At 45.2% G+C, this 20869-nt stretch overlaps 1 long non-coding RNA gene across 1 annotated transcript in view; it reads left to right on the top strand.

Annotated features, from left to right (window-relative positions):
• The window catches only part of LOC147728498 (uncharacterized), a 57959-nt gene extending 39031 nt beyond the window's left edge, over nucleotides 1-18928 (top strand). Inside the window, exon 3 of the long non-coding RNA XR_015309562.1 lies at nucleotides 18199-18928. This is a non-coding gene — a long non-coding RNA (uncharacterized LOC147728498). The remainder of the gene's footprint in view (nucleotides 1-18198) is intronic.
• Nucleotides 18929-20869: the final 1941 nt, after the last annotated feature.

Genomic DNA, 20869 nt, shown 5'->3' with positions numbered 1-20869 from the left:
CAGCTTATTCCATATTTCTCCTTCCTACTCCTTTTTTTGCCTTCCAACATTCTTTGGGATATAATGACCTCATCTGTTGGAGTGTGCTTTTTTTGTTTGTTTTCCTTTTTTTACGTCAAGTGTAAATCTTCTTACTTCTCTGGTATTTTTTCAACTCCTGCAACTCCCCAACTCTGTCTTTCTAGTACCCATGTGACATGGCTTTCTTCATTTTTCATAGTGAGGAACTTAATTGATAGGGAATTTTGACAGTAGGGTCCTCATTAAACTTGCCCAGGCCTTCGCATGATGTCCAGCTCTTATGCTTGTCTCTTCTTGTTTTTCTACGTTGTTGTACACCACAGCCATTATTTCTTCTGTGTCCGAGGCACATCATTTTAGTTGTTTTAAGTTATAACTTGTGGGCAATGAGAATAGACTGTTCTTTGTGCTCAATTTAGGGAGTCTACATTCTAATCTGAAGACTTGGGGTAATGGTCACTGTCTGAACAGGGGATTATTTGAAATGAATTGGCCCATGTAAATGCTTCTCCATTTATTAACGTGTATTGGATGGTTGATCAATTCCTACTGCTGAGAAAGGATATTGCTGAGGGGGTATCGTATCCTCCTTTGAAGTGCCACACAAGATCATTAGACCTTGGGTTTTCAGCTTTAGGAGTATATTAGCGGTGATGTCTTGGCTGCTTGTGTTTTTTTGCTTCTGGGTGAGGTTGGGGTTAAAATCCCCTGAAACTACGAAGTGCAAGTACTGGTGTAAATTTTGCAATGATTTTCCTAGTTCTACCAGAATTGCAATCCTTCCTACTTTCTTAGCTTTGCATTCATGAGTGTATACATTTAGAAGGAGTAATACCTTTAAGGGAGTTGCTTGGGTTTTTGTTTCTAAATTGGTCACCTGTAACCATTCGACTCCTAAGTTGATTTTTTCTTATGACAAATTGTATTTTGTTGAAATGTATGTTGAGAGGACCTCTTTGGATGCCTATCATTTGAGTTCCATACAGCGGGGTGTGGTGTTCTACGTAGCCTACTTCTGGTGTGGGATTAGGTCCCATGTTTATTTTAGTAAGATGAGATTAAAATTTTGGGGATAGACCTTTGCGTTTCTGTCGTATGGCATTTTTTCAAAGCCATGAACATTTCAGGAGCATATATTGTTGTGACCGTGCTCTTGCCAGACTTTATTAACATCAGGGCCAACTAGGGTCTAGAACGTGTGGCAGGCAAGACCATTCCTGCTTTGTCTCCACTGTGGAAGGCCAATGGATGTTGATTTCACTATTGTTCATTTTTGCAACTGAAAATTCTTCCTGGAACGCTCTCCTTAGGGCCCTGTGCCTGTTTTCTGGGCTTGTTGTCCGGAGCCTACGTGGGCTTGGGTTATTGGCAGACTTATCTATGGGGAACAGTGGACCTGAGTATTATGGTGGTTCTATCTTCCTTAAGTCTATCTCCCAATGTTGAAAGAGCCCCCGCTGGTCAAGCACTTGGCGTGCTATTTCACTTGTGGCCCATGTAGTTTTGGTTGCTTCTCTATTTTTGAAAGGGGTGGGGTTGACATTCTATTGATAGTAGGTGTGATGAATTGATATGCTCCAATGAGCTTATTTCCTTTATTAATTTCATAACTGCACCTCTGTTAAAAGTATCAAATGCTCCCTTAGATATATAATTGGGAATTAACGTAAGGTTTGTAAATTGTTGTCCCTTTAAATGCCCATGGGGCAGTCCCAACTCTCTACTGGGATGTGCCTGAATTTGTTCCAGGGGGGAGCGTCCTTTTTTGTATGTTGAATGTGTGGCTTTGTCTGGAGCAGTATCAGGTCCTCTTCTTTACATATAGCTTGATGTCCAATTTGTGACTGAACATTTCCTTTCATCAAACTGAGTTGAGGGTTTTCCGTTGCAGAATAATGATTTATCTGCGCCTGGTTGTCAACAGTTGTTAAAGTGGTGTTCTCTGAAGCTATGTTTTCATTTGATTTGTCTACTGCCAATATCCGTGTATCCACTGTTTTTTTGTGCAGTACCATGGCTCTGTATGGGGTTCTTTGTTCTTTCACCACTCTGTAAGAGATTTGGGTTCTATTTGGCAATGGCTCTTTTTCCTGATGTTTGTCTATAGCTGAAATAGATGTTGCTGGTTTATCTATCTTTGCTTCCACTGAATGGTTTTCTGTGCCTGTTTTTTATGGGGTAATAGATGGCATATACTTTGTTGCTGTGCTCCTTCATGTTTATTATGTGTTTTTCTTGTATTTTCTGTTCCCTTTTGCTTATGATCGGCCCATCCCTCTTTATTTCCTCATGAGTGTTTACAGATTTGAGAGTTTCTTGCTGCATTTGTGGTTGAACCCTACTGGCAACCTTGTCTTTTCCAGGTTGTCCATGTGGAGCCAGAACACTTACGGTGCTTTTACTGACGGCTATGTTTGTAGCGGGCTATTTTTAAGGAGATGAAGGTGAAGTAGCTAAGTTTACTTGCACAGCAGAGGTGGGCAATGTTTCTGTTAGTTTGTTTTCTATGGCCCAGAATTTTCCCTGTCTTCTGTTGGATTTTAGCGATTTTTAGTAGCAATTAGGGTGTCTCTTTTCAGCAAAATTTCATGGTATGTTCTCTCCCTCTTTTAATCTATCCCTTGGCGCCGGGAAAACCACTGCGGGTAGCTGTGCGCCTTATAAGTTTAAATAAATAAATAAATAAAAAATAAAATTGTGTTTCTTTCTTCCTGCAGGATGTCATTCAAGATGGTTGGTAGTGGCTGTAATCTGTCCAGTAGAGTATAATATTGACAGGGAACTTGCTGGATAAAATTAAGCCCTGGGGCCTCAGGATCAGATCATTCAGTGAATGTATTTTTTTGTCTATGCCAGCTATGTGGATGGCCAGCGTGTTGAGGAGGTCTAGCTGTATTTTCTGTTTATCAGATTGTTAGTGGATTGTCAATGATATTGCCTCCATTGTGTTTTAACCCCTTCACTGCGGTGCTAAGGGGGCGGGGCGGCCGCGCGGTGCTGGTGACGGAACCCCTCCGTCACCAGCCACGGTTGAGCTGTGCTCATGACAGAGCGGTTCCGTCATGGCCCCGCCCGCTCAATAGAACGCGCCTCGCAGGCGCGAAATCAGCGCCGCGCAGGTGCGGCGGCAGGACCATGACGGAACCGCTTCGTCATCAGCACAGCGCCACCGCAGCTGATGACGGAGCGGTTCCGTCATCAGCACGGATAGGGTTAAAATTGATACTTGTATAGCGCACTACTCACCCGCAAGGGTCTCAAGGCGCTTGTACGAATACTGCTGTGGACCCCATCCTGGCTTTCCCTGTGAGGCGTCCACTCCTGGGCACCCCCAAGGTGGAGAACAGGCATCCTTAGCGTTGTGGGGGGCGTTGTGGAGATTAAGCAAGCTATTGCCCAGAGTTGCAGAGTGGGTCTCCATGATTGGAATAGGCACTGAGGTGAGAATTATCAGGTCAGTGGAATTTTGAGCCCAAGACCCACCGAGGCAGGGAATTGAACCCTGGTCCCGGGCTAGACCTCTGCATCAGGGTCTGCCGCTCTAATCATTGAGTCACACTTCTCCACTGGGTTAACCCCTTCCACACTCATGACGAGCTGGGCTCGTCATGGTGTAGCCTCCTCGTACACTCATGACGAGCCCAGCTCGTCATAAAACAATGTAAAACAACAATTTGCAGCACAGATGGGGAAAACGCATAGCAGCCATGGAGTTAAAGAGCAGCCCAAATTGAGCCTACTGCAACATGATGTTTTTCCATGGTTGACTACAGCATCCAGATCTGTTGACTTTGCCTCTATCTCCTGGATCACCTCCAAATTGTTTGCAGGCTTTTAATCATTTTCCCCCTTCCTTAAAGCTTTTGGCTTTATTACTTTGTTCTGTGGTACAAAACGTGACCATCATGTTAAACCCAGGGCTGGCGCCTCAAGCAGTAGCGCCATGAATGCTGCCATAACCATAGTGCCCCCCTACCCCACACAAGTCGTATGCAGAACGGAATGGTCATTAAATATACCTGCAGATCTATTACAGCTTGCTGAGTGGTGGGAGCATTTCAGCAACAATCAGGCTGGTAATAGAGAGTCGACAACGATGGGTTGCGAGGATTAAACTACAACACCCATGAGCAGTTGCAAGCAGGCGCTACGACAATGACGCCAGAACGTTATAGCTTGTAACATTTAAAAGGCTCTTCTGCCTTCACCACAGTGCAGGTTATTCTGGATTTGTTTGTCGAGGCTGATGGTGATGGATTCCAGGAGGGGGGAATCATTTGTTGCGATGTGTGTAAAAGTGTATCTGCACCAGCTTTCCCTTTACATTTTGAAGTCCACTATTTTGGTTCTGTTGGTATGGAGTGAGGATTGAGGTTAATACTGTGATTAGTTCTCTGAAGGTATCAGGCTTTTCTGCTGTTGAGGTAAGAATCAAAAGAGAAGCACTGGTCTATGGGCTTCTTATTAAAGTTACTGGAGCCTTCCAAGTACAGGGGTCCTGCTTTTGGGTGTTTTTAAATCCTGAGAGTCTTCTCAGTCTTCCTCGAAGATAAATACACCATTTACTAGACTCATTTATTACTTTCTGAAGATAGTGCGTTGCACTGCGACTTTCTAACAGTGTGGGCTCACATTCGAGACTCTGGTCGTCTAGATAGTGACGAAGAGTGGCAACCCAAATATTTTCTTATGGTATTTATGTATGCAATAGTTGGATAGGACACAAACAAAGTGAGTGATTACTTGGTGGTGCGCTATGATGAAAATAAGTGCATAGGTTTTGAAAACCATTCTCCCGAGCATTCTTGTCTTGCCATTTAACAGGGGTGTACAATGGTCCAACGGGTTAATTCTCCCCCTGTGTAGTTAGCTGTTTCCCTTGTTCTGGTGGGTATCTTTCAAGTATGATGTGAGTTGGCTCAAATTTAGCTGTTATTAAATTATTGCTATGTAATAATACTCTCCTCCTATTTTTAGTATCACAGCAAAATGTTACCGGAGCAGTATTGCCACAAATGAATATATACTACTCACCTGGTTTCATATTATTAAAGATTATCTTTTGTTACAGGTAAACAGATTACCATTCATGTACAAAGACTAGTACTCCTAGGTCATAAAGATTCTGCCTGTGTGTATTTTTGTTTCTTGGTCTCCTTCTATGCTGTTCCCTTCCTTTTCTTCCCTCACTTAATCACCTCAAGCTTCTGTGCTATTAAATCTTTTAGAATTGAGGCTTTCAAGGGGTGGACGCTTTTGAGCCATAAACTGATCCAGAGGATTCAGAAAGTTGCACTTGACACCTCATTACGTTTTCAGGGGTTTTGTGTTACACCTTGAATGGTGGCAGCTTGATTGGACTTAAAAGAGGATCGGTCTTGTAAGAATGTTTTTTTTCATTTGGCAGAGGGCTACTGCCTTGGGTTAAGGAAGAGCTCAGGCTAATTGCAGTGATGTCCGGATGCAATCCTTTCCCAATTGATGTGGAGGACAGATGTTGTTCGGCTGAGTTTGATTCTCCGCCTTGTGAGGCAGATGTAATTTCCAGGTATTCTATCAATGGTTGATAGTGTGCTACTGGGTGCTCTTAATGATATTTTTTACTGTTGTCTTCCGTGAGACTTGAGCTGAGTGGATCCCAGTTGTTAAGCATTGAGAGGTTCCATGTTGAAACCAGTGACAAAGAATTGACTTTGTGCACTTGCGCTTGAACTATGAGTGTGTTTGGACTGTGAGATCCATCCTTTATTACCTTGCTCAGAGGTTGACTATCTGGTCCATATAAGGTTCCCTGTTGGGATCCTGCTAAGTGAGCAGTATTATCAGTTGTAGCAGCTTGGTAGGTTATCTTCCTTATCAGAAAGTTCATTATCTTATATGCTGCTCTTTTTATCACAGGTGTTTTCCTTTCCATAGTCTGACCGTGGTTTGCAGCCCTAGCCCCCACAACTGACATCATAGCCTTGTGCCCCACTGACTCTTGGCTAGTCTCCTGGCCTAGTTGGATGCCCTAAATTGTTGGGGGTTCGGCTCTTGGATGGGAACTGGCAAACCACTGCTATGGTGCATTGCGGTAGCAGTGACAATCTCAGCAGCACAGCCAACCAACAGCCGGCATTGAGGAACTTCATTAACTTGTAAAGGGCCAAGAACATCCTGCTTTTTTACAGGGAGATGGCAAGTGAAACCTAAAGGGAAAGCAAGCTTTTATTTCCCAGGCCATGCTAGCCAGACTGGTGCCAAACCCAGGGAAGGAAGCTGCACCTAAAACCTGTTTGGAGTGGACACATGAGAGGGGACTTCTCAGTTCCCTGGCCAAACCTCTGGTGGGCTTAAAGGCTCTGCACAATGGAGGATGGGTTCTCCATCTTTGATTTTAGAAGTAAGGTTGACAGTGAGCATTGTTTGCATTAAGTCAAACAGGAACTGCTGGAAACATGGGTATTGTTACCCCTGGAAACGTTTACCCCACTGGGTAGGGGGAGCCAGAAATCACCCCCACTCACTAGATTGTATCACATATAAATGGGACACCTCAAAGAAACCCCCTCAGAACTCTTTCTGGACCTGCTGAAGACGGGATGCACCCTGCTTGTCTTAACCTAGGAGGAGGCATAAAGAACTTCATCTGCTCCCTTTTGAACCCAAGACAAAGAAGTGGACTTCAATAGTGAGCGGCTGACCTTCTGTGCTGGTATAGGGACAGCTGAACAACCACTTTTTCCTGGATTTTCTGTTTCCCAGTCACAACTTGGCATCACTGGACCCTGCTTGAGGCCTTGCTGGATCAGGGCCTTAAGTATGAAGGGTCTATCCTGATGTATGGAAGTCTTAGGTAAAGAGCTCAGGAAAAAGGGACTTTCTCCTGCAAAGTTTTGGGACTTACAAAAATTCTGCCTTTCAGCTGCCAGGGGATCATGACCATCCACTAGGGCTGATCCGGCAATGGTGCCACTTTCCTGGGCTAATGAAAAAGGTCATTCAGCTTGATGCTTCTCCAGAACAGCAAATATGTTTTTATTGGGCACTCGCCAAGAAGGTATCCGAACTTGTAGAGCCCTTGTTAGATAAAGACTGCAGCCTTGACCCGCTAAAAATAAGGATTTCCATTTCAGAGACCAAGACCCAATGAGAAAATCTTTTCTGGTCAAAGACACGAAATGTATAGGATTGTAACTCTGCAGGCTGAAAATTCAAATTTCTCCCACCTTGAGCTTTTTCTACCTTAACCAATGACTTCAGTGGGACCTTGCCCAATGGCTATCTGACTTTGCATATACTTTGCGGATACATTCTGCTGCCTTGCTTCACTGGAAAACTTTTTCTTCTATTTTACAGACTAAGGGCCATATGTATCATCAAACCAATTTGCATTTCCTAAATAGCGAATTTTAAGGAATCGCTATTTAGGAAATGCAAAATGGTATGTATGAACAAAATCGCTTTTGGGCAGGAGGCCCATAGGAATGAAGGGGCAATTTGCGATTAGCAATTTGCTAATCGCAAATTAGGAATTTTTTCAAGGGTGCAGGGGTGTCTCAAGAACACCCTGCTGCACCCCTGAAAAAGACATTTCGGGGCATATGGCGCACATACATGCCCTAAGGGCATGTATGGGCGTCATATGGCACCTTTGGTTTTCTGGAAAAAAGCATTATTAAAAGAATTCGCAACTTACCACCAACTAGAAGTTGGAGGTAATTTGCGATTCCTTAATGGCATTTTTTCCATATTTTTTCTTTGATACATTGCATTTAAGGAATCGCAAAATTTGCGATTCCTTAAGTGCAATCGCAAATAGGGAATAGCAAATTTTGCGATTCCTTATTTTGATGCAAAAATGTTTGATACATACCATTTAGGTAATTAGCATTCGCAACGGCCGAAAATCGCAGAATTTCGGCCTTTGCAAATGCTAATTAGCTTCATACATATGGCCCTAAGTCACAGGTAAAATCCTTAACTAAAATGACCTGCCTGGTGTATGTGATCTCAGGAGCCTTCGCGCCGGTCTCAAAGTGCATCTAGGCTCCCATCCACTGCATGCTATTTTCACTTAGAACTTTAAAAACTCATCTATCTGGTTCCCCTTATTGGATATTTCTTATTTTGGTGCCACTTTGTTTATTAAATTCTTTTTTCAAATTCTAAATTATAGTGAGGTGTTTTTATTGTTTGGTGTTTTGACTTTATTACAGTTTTAGTACTGCATAATTACTTTACATATTACCCTAGGTTAAGCCTGTCTGCTCTGTGCCATAACTACCAGGAGGCGGTTACACTTAGAGTTGTTATTCCTTGAGCTGGGTGACCACCCACCCCAAATAATAATTCACTTTCTTACAGCTATCCAGTCCTCATAAATTAATTTTCTGTTTTGAATAAAATAAAGCCAATCAGTCATCTTTGTGGCGTGAACGAAAAGTTCTAGTTTTGTTTTGGTCTAAAGCCTGTGGTTCACAAACCACAGGCTTTGCGATCATGACACAACTCACAACTTAAAAAGGTGTATTTTGAGTCAGGAATGTCTTTCTGACTCACAAAGTAGAATTTGTGACTAATTGGAAGTCAGAAGGGGCATTAAAGGGGTGTGTACAATTGTTTCTATCATGTTCATATACACCTATGAAGCGAAATGCTAACGACCATAAATCTAATAATGAATGTATGTACGATTATTCAAAAATGAATGTTGTATTTTATTTTGCTTGAAGCTTTCGAAGGAATTGTATTATTCACACACCTTTCATGAGCTTAGCATGCCCAGAATTTCCATATTACACATAGCACATTTTCCTGTAACATAGCATAATTTGAAAACCTGGCATGGAAAGCAGAATATTGTGAAAAGAATGGAGCTAGTATTGGGTATATGATTGCTACCTCCCCTTCAAAGCAGCCCTGCATTCCCTTGAATGGAATATACCTGCACATTAGATACGTTTTTTGTTGGGAATAACAAGTTTCTGTCACGTAGTCATGTTGCATTGACTTCAGTTGAGAGCAATTGCATACCTCGACAGGTTTTACTTGTTTTTAAGCTCCTAGCTCTACCTGACTATTTTCTAGCAAGACTCTTGGTCAGTTGAAATGACAATTGTCTTTTGATTTTTGCTTTGCTACCTGCTATTTTGCATTAAACGCTAGTTGGACTTCAGGATTCCTGAGCTTTTGTGTTTTATTTTTAACAGGGACATGTCACCCACAAGACACATTTTCAATGTGTTATATCAATGCATTTTAACCGTCATTGTGGTTAAAAATCATTGACAGGATAACAATCCCTCAAAATAGGTGCCACTGATTGAGGGAGTTAGATCTTTGCCTGGCTTACAGGGCCCACTCGTCGAATCACAGATGTGGCATTGGGAAGAGCAGACAGCAGATATTTTTGTCATATATTTGTTTGTGTCATAGAATTGTCTGACAGTGTTGTGTGTGTCTCTATGTGTGTAAGAGTGTGATGTAGACGTGTGTGAGAGATATTGTGCTGAGCTATCTGCAATAAAGCATGCATTGGCAAAGTTAATAGGTCTATGCTTAACTTACAAAACATATTGAAACATCGTTTCTGCATATCTGTGTTTCTTGTTTGCTGCTTGAAAGCCAGGCCTATTGGCTTTGACAATGCATCCTTAATTTGATGACAGCTTTTGATTATTTCCCTTTTGCAGTAGCCTAAATTCACAACATCATGAAGACCACTGCATTGGTTTAAAGCAGAGTGTTGTTTCCGTTTCACGTTTTCCGTGGTCGGGGGGGGGGGGGGGGTCATCATGTAGTGCTTCTACAACTGATGCTCAACATCTTCATAAAGAGTAGTAGGTCTCACTCTCTGTACTGGGCATATTGTAAACAAGGGCTGAAGCTTGGGAGAGAGATGGAGGATCTACAGCTACCCTCCTATGGTCAGAAATAGCACAGTGATAGGATGGCCGTGGCAGAAGGGGCAGCGCTGTTTGAAACACTGGCAGATAAGTGGGGGAGGGAGGCAGGCACGAGTAGTGACCAGTGTGCAAGAAGCTGACTTCCAAAACGTCTCTGTAGGTGTGCAGAAACATCTTCTTCTTCAACAAGTTAATGAATTATGTGTTTTTTTTTTGGGGGGGGGGGCAAGGAGAAAGCATCAAATTGAATCCTGGCACACAGGATCATGCTGGCAGTACTATTTTGAAACATGTTCAGAGAGTCATTGCTACCACCTCTGTTCTGGTACCTTCTTCAGATGCATAGAAGAGCTCTGGGAATGGGGGTGAGGCTCCAACAGAGCTGGGCATGGGTTCTAGCTGGCAGGAGGCCAGATGTGCAATATCGGCGTCAGGATATAGGGTGACAGGGATTATCTTGCGCGAATGGACCCCTAAAGGGCCTGGATATGAGATGTTGAATGGCAATGTGGGGAATGCACACTGCAAAGGAGTCAAGAGTTTAATTTATGCATATGTGACATTTCTGTGTTTGCGGGTGGCAGTGCTGCTATGTATGAGATTCACATGAATCATGTATGATCTTTGTCATATGGACTTGCTGCAATACTCCCTTTTCAACCACACACTCACTCAATTTCAACCTTCTCTCGTCTTGCTACTCATACTCACCCACAGGCTATGCATTAGCACTCACAGTCTCTTTCCAATTCACATTGGCCCACTACTTAAAATCCACCATTCAATCATCAACCCATGTTTTCACTGACTCACCAGTCCATAAAACACCAAACACAGACACTCACTCACTCACTCTAACTCTCACTCTCACTCTTTCTCTCACTCTCACTCTCTCAGCTGCTCGTGGAGGTGGCATTGAAGGCAACTCATTTGTGAAGACCTTTCTTCCATTTTGGGGAGAAATGCCCAATTTTCGGGCTTTTTCCTTGGGGACGTACATTCTTCAATCTCTGCAAATAAGACTCTACGCGACAAAAGGAGCGTTGATTTCCCACCACTTTAATTTATTTCGAAGGACCTAAAGTTTTCCTAAGGATTTGAGCTGGAGACATATTAGTATGCCACACTATACTAAGGAGAACGTGAAAATTACTCACAGAATATCTTTGTGAACCTGGCCCAGAGGGCTAGACAAGGCAACAGATATTGACGTGGATAAGAACACACTCCTGGGCACCCTCTGAAAGGCACACCCCTTGCATAACATTTTAAATTAATACTGCAAAATCAATTTGCACCATTTTAACAAGATGGACTGGATGCATAGTGAGCTTTATTCACACTGGACGCTCATTCCTGTAGAGGTGGCGGCTTGCACAAAACAGCACACATAAATAGATGAATTAGAGCTTAATTTTCCAATGGTAACCTTGCTTGCACTACGAAAAAAATCAATTTTCTATCAGTGAGTCTTTCTCAAAGCAGCAACGCAGCAAAGCAGCCTCTTAGCCGAGAGCTACACCTGTCTAAATAATTAATAAACATAATTATTCAAAAAGCAGAGTACAGCCAGTATCTGGGTATCATTAAGTCTGTATAATATATCAACTCAAAGTGCTTGTTAGCTTAAGAACCGTGTCCTTCAGGCAGTGGCGAAGAGACTCTTCATAGGTTAGAATTCCTGGAACACTTTAGTTTTCATGTGACTTGCAAAGTTTAACTTGAGCAGAGGTAACAATTGTGCGGGTTCAAATGTGTTGGACTTCACTTTACACAATCGGGAACAAACAGTCATCTCTCATTTAAAATGCTTTTGTTTTTCTCTAAGTCCATACCTTTAATTTTGAGGCACATTCCATTACCGAAGTAATTAAATATCACAGCCAAATCTATTTGCAGGTTAGATCTAGTTTGAAGTTTATCAGGAAACGTCGTTTTCTTTGAGTAAACATTTCGATGTTTTCGACAGCACTGCTGTCTCCCTTTCAACCTTCTCTGGGAGTGAGATGCCTGGGGGTATTGGGCCACCACACAGGGATTGATGGGGGTTTCCAGGGGTCGCGGCTGCGACCCCTGGCCTACCCCTTGTGACCCCTGATGAGAGAACAACAATGGGTATGGCTCTTATCAGTAAGGCTGAGCCCTTATACAACAAAACATCCACTAATGCCAATACTGATGAACAATTGAAACCTACTTAGCACGGAGCAGAAGCTGCAAGTCAATCTACACCTTTATTAGTCAATAATGTTTATTGTTTTAGATCAGATTTTGATCCTTTTTCTTTTTTTGAATGAATGAACAAGACGTTTTCTTTTTATGTAGAAACCCCCCCTGGCACTGCCTTTGCGACCCCTAGCGTCAGCAGTGGCAAAGTCGGTGCCAGGAACAGAAGCAGCTTGTCCTTATGCACGTCGGTGGAGGCTTCACTCTCCTTGTCTTTTGCAAATTGTTTTATTATACTAATAGTGAATAATATTACATTATTCGCTATTAGTTATTAAAAAAGGGAGTACAAATATCTGGAATATTTCTTTCCCTAGCAGCTGAGGTAAGTAAAAAAAATGCTTTTAAATGTATGTATCTTGAATGCGTGCTTTTAGTTTTGAGTGTGTTGATGTAAGAGTATGCGTGAACGTGTGTGTGTATGTGTAGGCAGTGTGTGTGTATGTGTGAATACTTGTGTATGTGTAAGCGGGTGTATGTTTAAGCATGTGTATGTGTGAGTGAAAGTGAAGGTCATAGGGCATGTGAAGTCACTTCCGCTACCCCTGGCATATTGGTGACTTGACGTCCATGCACACAGGGATGTTTTCTTACTAGTTACAATGCAGGCTTTCAAACATTCTAGTGGGAATGCAGCACTACTCCTTATCCCCTTCTCTGTCGAATGAATGTACATTTATTTACACTTTTAAAATACTTAAATAAGTAGGACACCCCCGCGCCGCACGGCCACCAGCTGCCGCGTGTGCCCCCGCCTGCCGCTACTCTCAGCCTCGCTGAGCCTTCCCGCCCTCGGGCCCGCCCTCAGACCACGCCCCCCGCTCGTTGTTTTGCCGCATTTTGTGCGACTGTGTAGCTTTGCTCGTTTTAACTGTATCTCTGTGACTTTTTTGTTACTGTATCCGTGCTGTTTACTTTGTCCCCTGTGCTAGTATCCCCCCCCCTGGGCTGCTGTCCCCTGCACCCACCCGCCCTGCTCCCCGCTGCCGCTTCCCACCGCCGGGAGTGTAGACACGCCCCCTTCCTCCCCGCTCCCACCTCCCAGCTGCCCCTCCTTCCCTGCACTTCGCCATAAATGGCGACCGTGCGCAAGCGCAGCGTTGACGCGCAGTGGGCGCGCCGACTGACAGCCGAAGGCACGCCAAAGGTAAGCCCGTCTGCGCCCGTCCGTGCCTGGACCACGCCCAGTGCCAGGACCCCTGGTCCCCGCAGACCCCAGCCCACCCGCCGGACGTACGACGCCACTGAACTCAACGCTCTCAACGCCGGCCGAATCCCGGGCTGCTACCTAGCCACCCCGAGACGCACCCACGGGCCCTTCTGCTGCCACTCCTGCAAGTTCACCTGCATCCGGACCTGCACTACTCTTGCACCGACCAAGACCAAGACGAGCAACAGCAGCAGCCACCTGAAGTGCATCCTGCTCAACACCCGCTCCGTCCACAGACACGCTGTCGAGCTCTGGAACCTGCTCGACACCACAACCCCAGACGTCGCCTTCCTCACGGAAACCTGGATGAACGCCTCTCCAGCGCCCAACATTGCCATCGCCATCCCAGACAGCTACAAGATCATCCGGAGGGACCGCGTCAACCAGACTGGAGGAGGCATCGCCATCATCCACAAGAACACCATCCGCATCACGACCAACACCGACGACACCCTCGCACCCGCCGAGCACCTGCACTTCCAGGTCCACATCAACCCCAAGACCACCCTCAGAGGCACCCTCATCTACAGACCCCCGGGACCACGCACACAATTAAGCGAGGACATTGCCGACTTTGTCAGCCCGCACGCCCTCCCCTCCGCTGACTACATCCTCCTTCGGGGACCTCAACTTCCACCTGGAGAACAACTACGACCGCAACACCACCACCCTGCTGGACAACCTCGCAAACCTCGGACTCAAGCAGCTGGTGACCACCCCCACCCACTACGCCGGACACACACTCGACCCCGTCTTCTCATCCAGCAAGGACATCACCTTCATCCACGCCACCGGAATCCACTGGACGGACCACAGCTGCATCCACTTCAGCTTCAAAAGGACCACGATCCACCACCACCAGCAACAGGTTGCACGCCGAAGCTGGAACAAGATCACAGCCGACCAGCTCGCGACCTACCTGACCAAGAACCCACCCACCAGCGCAGCGAACCCCAGCTAAGCGGCCACCAACCTCACGAAGTGGATCAGCGACTGCGCAGACGACCTCGCCCCTCTGAGGACCCCGCCTAGCAGACCCGGCAGCAAGAAAGCCCCATGGTTCACCGACGAACTCAAGAGCTCCAAGAAGAACTGCCGAGCCCTCGAGAGAGCCTGGCGCAGAGACCCAACACCGGACAACATGACTGCCCTCAAGCTCGCCACCCGAAAACAACACCAACTGATCCACGCCACCAAGAAAACTGCATTCAAGGAACGACTGGACAACAACGCACACAACAGCAAGGAACTCTTCAACATCGTTAAAGAGCTCTCCAACCCCAACGCCGGAAACAACAACATCACCCCGTCGCAAGACCTCTGCAACTCCCTCGCCTCCTACTTCCACAACAAGATCGCGGACATACACAACAGCTTCAGCACTCAACCGACGCACGCCACGACCGAACCACCGCCCCCACCACCACCCTCCGCGCCTGGACCCCGATCAGCACTGAAGACACCGTCCGCACGATGAACTCCATCCACTCTGGATCTCCGACCGACCCCTGCCCTCACCACGTCTTCAACAAGGCCGACGCTGTCATCGCACCCCACCTGCGGGACATCATCAACACCTCCTTCAACACCACCACCTTCCCGGAACTCAACGCTCTACTAAAGAATCCATCAGCCGACCCCACTGACCTCAAGATTTACCGCCCCATCTCGCTGCTCCCGTTCCCTGTAAAAGTCATAGAGAAGACCGTCAACAAGCAGCTGGCCGCCTTCCTCGAGACGAACGGATCCCTCGACTTCTCGCAGTCTGGCTTTCGGGCCAACCACAGCAACAAGACTGCCCTGATCGCAGCCACCGATGACATCCGAACCCTGCTTGACAACGGAGAAACAGCAGCCCTCATCCTCCCAGACCTCTCCGCGTCCTTCGACACTGTCTGCCACCGTACACTAGTGCAGCGCCTCAGCAACGTCGGAATCCAGGAGAAGGCACTGGAGTGGATCATCTCCTTCCTCGCCGGAAGGACACAGAGAGTCCGCCTCCCCCCGTTCAGATCAGAAGCCACCGAAGTCATCTGCGGCGTTCCTCAAGGCTCCTCGCTCAGTCCAACCCTCTTCAACGTCTACATGAGCCCCCTCGCAGACATCGCACGCCAGCACAACCTCAACATCATCTCCTACGCCGACGACACCCAGCTGATCCTCTCCCTCACCAACAACCCCGCCACCGCCAGAGCCAACCTTCACGAAGGGATGAAAGAGGTGGCCGAATGGATGAAGAACAGCCGCCTGAAACTGAACTCGGACAAGACAGAAGTCCTCATCCTAGGATCTTCCCCCTCCGCCTGGGACGACTTCTGGTGGACCCCCGCCCTAGGCAACGCACCCAAACCAACAGACCACGCACGCAACCTGGGCTTCATCCTGGACTCCTCCCTCTCCATGACCAGACCGGTCAACGCCGTCTCCTCCTCGTGCTTCAACATCTTGCGCATGCTAAGTAAGATCTTCCGGTGGATCCCCACCGAGACCAGGAAGACGGTCACCCAGGCCCTCGTCTCCAGCCGTCTGGACTACGGCAACTCCCTCTATGCCGGAACCACTGCCAAACTCCAGAAGAGACTCCAGCAGATCCAGAACGCCTCAGCACGACTCATCCTGGACATCCCCCGTTGCAGCCACATCTCTGGACACCTGAGAGACCTGCACTGGCTCCCGGTCAACAAGAGAATCACCTTCCGTCTCCTCACCCACGCACACAAAGCCCTACACAACCTAGGCCCAGGATACCTCAACAGCCGCCTCAACTTCTACGCTCCCAAACCCCAGCTTCGATCGACCGGTCACGCCCTTGCCGCTGTCCCCCGCATCCGAAGAGCCACCACAGGGGGACGGTCCTTCTCCTACCTCGCCGCCAAGACTTGGAACTCCCTCCCGACCCACCTCCGCCTGACCCAGGACCACCTCACCTTCAGGAAGCAACTCAAGACCTGGCTGTTCGAGCAGTAGCGGACCCCCCTCCCCTAGTGCCTTGAGACCCTCTGGGTGAGTAGTGCGCTATATAAATGCTGTGATTGATTGATTGATTGATTATGATGATCTTTGTGCTCGGGGTTACGAATGTTCAGACTGTGTCTATAGATACTTAACAAGTTCTCAAGCATTGTCCCCTGCTCTATTTGTTTGATTGATACCAGAGATAGTCCAGCTCACGATGTGCATAGTACCTATGGAATGAACTTCCAATAATATACTGGCTGCTGGATGTTAAATGGCACACCATAAGAAAGGACTGAATATCTTTCTCTGGACTAATTGCAGTCTAGAGAGCTTCAATCTAGTAGTTGGTGAAAAGGCACAAGGGGTCTGTCTGGTGACTCCCTAAAAATATGAATAAAATATTTAGGGCCAGTTTATAATAAATCTCAGAATTAGACCAGAAAAGACTGATATACAGACCTGCCAAATTCTAAACATTTATCACCATGTGAGAGGGGTGCGGCCAAGCCGTGCCAGGGTTTGTGCCAAGCACTGACTGTCAGGCACTTCTACACCTCTAAAAAAAAGAATATAAAAGTTCTCAGTTTGCCGCCAATGTCCTGGGGTCTTTTCATACCCTGTAATGGGCTCTGGCAGTGCAGAAGCTCTAAACATGAGCTGGAAATTCACTTTATGCAGGTGTTTCCAGCCCAGGTTTTGATTCACTGTGTGATGTTGGCTCCTCGCCAGGTGAATGTGTGACACGTGGGGACACCGTGTGTATTGATAGGTCTCCATATAATTCTGGTTGATTCTCTGCCTGCTTTTGCTGGCACTATACCCCCAATCCAGTTGAGCTGGAACAATTTTCAGAGTAGGGATGCTTCCATTAATTGTAACTGTAACTGTATTTCTATAGGGCTTACTACCCCTGATGAGGCGTCAACGCTTTTTTCAGCGAGTAGCACAATGCTCCAGAACCCAAAAAGGGTTAGTGGTGAATTAGTATAGGGAAATATGAGAGGTGGACATGTGAGTCTGTTAGTTGGAGGATAATGGAGGGATAGAAGAGGGAAGAGTCTCGAAAGAGTTTATTGGGAAATCATAGTAGTAAGAGGAAGTTTGAGATGGGTAAAGGAGAGATGGAGTAGGGAAAGTCTCTAGAAATGGATTAGAGATCATAGAAGTAACTTGAGTTTTGGGATGAGTCTAATGATGGATAAATGAGGGAAGAATTTAGAAAGGGTTGTTTGGGAGATGATAGTACTAATATGAAGTTTGGGGTGGTCCAAGGAGAGATAGAGGAGGGAAGAGTCTAGAAATGGTTATTTTGGAGATCGTAGTAGTAGAATGAGGTCGGAGGAGTCATAGAGTGGAGGTAGAGGATATATTGAGAAAGGTATAGGGTGAAGTACAGGGTAGAGCATTGGAGAGACTCAACGTTTTTTTGTTTTTTACAGTAGGAGTAAAGTAATGAATATATAGATACATAGGTGCATAGAAGGTCTATATGTATAAGGAAGGTAATATTTGAAGATTTAAGTTGTATTTAATAAACCCAGACTTTCAAGTGTTATACTTTAAGCTAATTAATTTGTGGGTTTTTTCAAACATTTTTTTTCAATAGTGAAGCAATGTAGATGAATAGTTATGATAATATTCACATTTTGTAATAAATAGAGAAACAGAGAATCATAAGTATCTAATAAAGTAACTTATATGAAAACTATGCAGTGACCTACATGCATGTTAAGTACAGAATAGTCTATATATTTAACCACAAGTAATGTGTACATTTGTTAAGCTGACCTAAAGAAAATCTATATATTTGAAACATAATTATTATACATGTTTATACAAAGAAATGCACATATCTAGATATAGATATATAATCAAATTACATGTTTATTTACACAGGGAGATGCTGTACATCAGTGTTTGAGTATATCCGTTACCTTGTGTGCCCAAAAGAAGCTGTGGTTCCGTTACCTCTTGTGCCCAAAGAAGCCCAAAGAAGCTGTGGTGGGTCTGGAGGGGGAGAGGACTTGCCGGCCCAGGGTGCATCATGCCTCAGCCAGAGCGCACACCCAGCATCAGCGCCAGGAGGCGCATGGATAAAGATCACGAAAGCGCATTAATTCACCCTCATCGATTTTGTTCAGGAATAAGTCACTTTTCCTCAAACTTCATTCGTTGGAAAAAACTTTTTTCCGACGAATGAAGTTTGAGGAAAAGTGACTTAATCCTGATCAAAATCAATGATTACCTCATAATCTGACTTTCATTTCAAAGAGGCAGAAGGATCAGACGATTGGAAGTAGTAGTTGTTATTCATGGTGCAACGCTTGTCCTGATGATGGTCTCGATGAATCGCACTATGTGAGACCGAAATGTCGACGATATGACACTTCTTTGTAAATAATATCATCAATCATTGTATCTGAATTGCATATAGAAATGCTGAATAGTGTATATATGGCAGATTTGTAAAATATTGTCCATATATTTTGTACAAAAGTGTCAGAATTTACTGCACATGTCAAAAAACTGAGTAGCAGTATATATCCAGGTTGCCGTGCATGGATGGACATATGATTTATACTTATGCAAATTAAATAGGATATGATTATATATATCATATGCAAAAAACTACACTGAAAATAAATACATGATATATATTTCTCTAAAAATAGTCTCTTGAGTACTGTGAAATTAATGTTCATTATTGTGACAAATTTAAAAGTCAAAAATAACGTTGAACGATTCCTTCAGGAACAATTTTCTATTGTGTTATTGACTATACCCAGTTCCTTGGGAATATTGGGTTGCCCTATTATCTTTTGGATAAAGATCAAAGCAGGCTCCCACAGCGCGGGTAGCCTGCTACCTTGTGTGCCTAAAAAAAGCTGTGGTTCTGTTTCCTCTTCTGCCCAAAGAAGCCCAAAGAAGCGGTGGTGGGTTCGGAGGAGGAGAGGACTTGCCGCCCCAGTGTGCATCGCGCCTCAGCTAGAGAGAACGCACACTCAGCGTCAACAGCAGCGCCAGGAGGCGCGTGGATAAAGATCAAAGCAGGCTCCTGCAGCACGGGAAGCCCGTTACCTTTTGTGCCCCAAAGAAGCCCAAAGAAGCTGTGGTGGGTCAGGAGGGAGAGAGGGCTTGCCGCAGTGCAGGATGCGCGCGGGCTTTGCCCGGGCAAAGCCCGGTCCAATTTGCGGGCTCATCCTTGCTTATCATCGACTGGAAGAGGCAGGGCTGGGCCACGGCTCTTGGCTGTCTGCTCTAACATGCGTATATGAAGGTACTGTGTTCCTGATTCAATTAACATAAAGGGCACGGGTACTGCCCGTACCGGCATCAGACCTATTGGAACCACAGATCATTGCTGGATCATTGTTTATTGACAGCTACGTGGGCATCCCTGAAGTATTGGCTGGTTACTTTTGTGGGATATTAAGATTGAGACTGATCATAGCATTTGCAAGTAAGAGGATCATATCAAATTATATTCATACATACACCAAAAGAACAGAAAACTGAGATAATATGGGGAAGAGAAAATCATCTACCATACCACATAAAAAAAACAGAGTAAAGCAGGGGAAGGACCTTGCTTGTCACTATTAAATTATTTGACAGGCGCTATGGGTGCGATAGAAAAGCAAACTTTAACTGTAGAGGAGGCCATGAATCCAGATAGAAATAATATTGCTGGTGGTCCTATTTTCTCTGATAACGATAAAGGGTCAACTGATCCACTGATTGAAAGGCACAGTGGAATAGATGAAAGAAATGGTTGGGTTGTGAATGTTTCAGATCACGTTATAAATAGTGATCTTGAGAGTGAACCTCAACCACCCTCTAAGCGCCCTAGAAAAAAAATCCAGATATTTCATTCAAGCTGGACAGAGAAACCAGTACAATGGGTATGGTAGCTCCTTGTGTAAGACAAAAAAGATCCCCAAACAAGGGTAGGACACTTGCAACAAATAAAATAAGCTGGTGGGAGAAGGCGTTAGCCAGTTCTGATTCCCGGACACAGAATGAAGTATTGAAATTAAAAAATAAACTGGATGTCCTCGATGGTTACCTTAGGGAAACTTTAAATAATTTGAGTGGAAGATTGGGGGCAATGGAAGATGTTCTGTCTAAATGACATAATAAGTCTGAGCTTATTTTATCTGATTCTAATGATGCCCAGAGTGCCTGTAGTGTGAGTACCAATCCCAGTATCCAGTCAAATGTCCATACTACTAGTGAACATCCGCGAAACAAGTAATAGTGTTATGGGGACACGTTATAAGCCAATTACTCAGAGCAGGATTATAACTAATCAAGTGGAGGGGCCTAAGGTGATGAAAGAGCCAAGATCTATGAATGATCCTGAGTTTGAAACATACATAGATTTACCACCAGCAGCAACCCCTTATACAGTGGTACTAGCTAATGTCCGCAGACTGCGTCAGGGGATGGTACCACCAACTACAAGTTGGTGGTAAATATCGAAAACCTTTAAAAAAGCAAATTTGTGCTTTTCCAAAAGTGCCATGTGGCAGACATACATGCCCTTCGGACATGTATGCGTGCCACA

Source organism: Lissotriton vulgaris, chromosome 3_1, assembly GCF_964263255.1.
Source record: "Lissotriton vulgaris chromosome 3_1, aLisVul1.2, whole genome shotgun sequence".
Taxonomy (NCBI): Eukaryota; Metazoa; Chordata; class Amphibia; order Caudata; family Salamandridae; genus Lissotriton; species Lissotriton vulgaris.
Note: the sequence above shows the minus strand (reverse complement) of the source record. Positions and strands in the feature narration are given on the sequence as shown.